General features: G+C 39.6%; 1 non-coding gene across 1 annotated transcript; it reads right to left on the minus strand.

The window, feature by feature from the left end:
- Positions 1-1,102: 1,102 nt before the first annotated feature.
- On the minus strand, positions 1,103-1,209 carry LOC140804103 (small nucleolar RNA R71). Its single transcript, XR_012112062.1, has one exon. It is a non-coding gene; the product is annotated as a small nucleolar RNA R71 (small nucleolar RNA).
- Between the last annotated feature and the right edge of the window lie 297 nt (positions 1,210-1,506).

Raw genomic sequence — 1,506 nt, forward strand, 5'->3', positions numbered from 1 at the left:
ATACTTGATTACTGCATGTTTATGATTAGTATTAATATAGCTCGACAGAGTATATTAATTAGTCTAGGGAATTCCGTCGAATGCACGAGTAAGAGTCGAGTGTAATTATTTAAACACGAGTGGTAGGTGAACTGAAAATTCCCAACAGATTCGTTTCTCATTTGATTTTAATCCAAATTAATCATTGCTCTTTTGAACACATTTTCTTTGCATTTTAATTATTTGAATTGTTTAATTTACATTAGTTCAATCATCAACTCAATTTATCGTTGCTAAAGAGATTTTACCTGAAAATAAAAAGAGTGTAACGCAGTCCTTGTGGATCGATACTCGTATTTACTTACGTTTATTATAACTTGACTATCGTACACTTGCGATATTTAAATCGAGCTTTCAATTATAAAATAAATTTTGGGACTATTCACTTTGCAAGTTTTGCTCGATCAAGTTTTTGGCGCCGTTGCCGGGGACTGTTGATTCACGATTTTTTATTTTCATTTAAATTCTTTAGTATTATTGATTTTATTGCTATTTGATACTCGTATTGTGTTGCAAATTTGTCTTGTGTTGCATGCAAAGATCACTCGAGATAAAGCTTGAGCCTTTTGACCCCGAGATTGAACGCACAGCTAGACGTCGAAGACAACAATAAAGACTCAAAGAACAGATGGAAAGACACGAGCAAGAACGTGGAGAGGAACATCGTGACAATAGACAAGTTGAGATACCACGTCGCATACCAATGTTGGATTATGCACAGCCGTCTCTTGATGGAGCACGTCCAAGCATCGTAAGACCAGTCAGCCGAGCTAATCAGTTTGAGATCAAGCCAGCTATCATCCAGATGATTCAGAACACTGTTCAATTGGGGGGAAGTGCACTTGACGACCCTAATTCTCATATAGCTGACTTTCTTGAAATTTGTGATACTTTTAAGTTTAATGGCGTGTCTGATGATGCTGTTCGTTTGCGCTTATTTCCATTTTCACTGAGAGATAAAGCTAAGTCGTGGTTAAACTGTTTGCCTGTAGGGTCTATCACTACATGGGAGGATATGGCAAAGGCATTCCTGATCAAGTACTTTCCTCCGTCGAAGACTATGAAGCTTAGAGCCGACATTACTACTTTTGCTCAATATGAGAACGAGTCACTTTACGAGGCATGGGAGCGCTACAAGGACTTGTTGAGGAGATGTCCACACCATGAGCTGCCGCTTGGGTTAGTTGTTCAAACTTTCTACTATGGTCTGATTACTCCTAACCGTACCATGATAGATGCTGCGGCATGTGGTAATTTACTGAGGAAAACGGCTGAGGAAGGGTATGAGTTATTGGAGGAGATGGCTGCGAGTAGCTATCATCCTCAGTCTGATAGGCAGAGACGAGGTGCTGGAGTTCATCAAGTTAATGATTTGTCTGCGGTTTCAGCACAGTTAGAGGCGTTGAATAAAAAGATTGATGGGATGAGCATGAGTGGGTCGGCTATGCGTCTGCAAGAAATTTTCTG

Source organism: Primulina eburnea, chromosome 10 (genome assembly GCF_022965805.1).
Source record: "Primulina eburnea isolate SZY01 chromosome 10, ASM2296580v1, whole genome shotgun sequence".
NCBI classification, from domain to species: domain Eukaryota; kingdom Viridiplantae; phylum Streptophyta; class Magnoliopsida; order Lamiales; family Gesneriaceae; genus Primulina; species Primulina eburnea.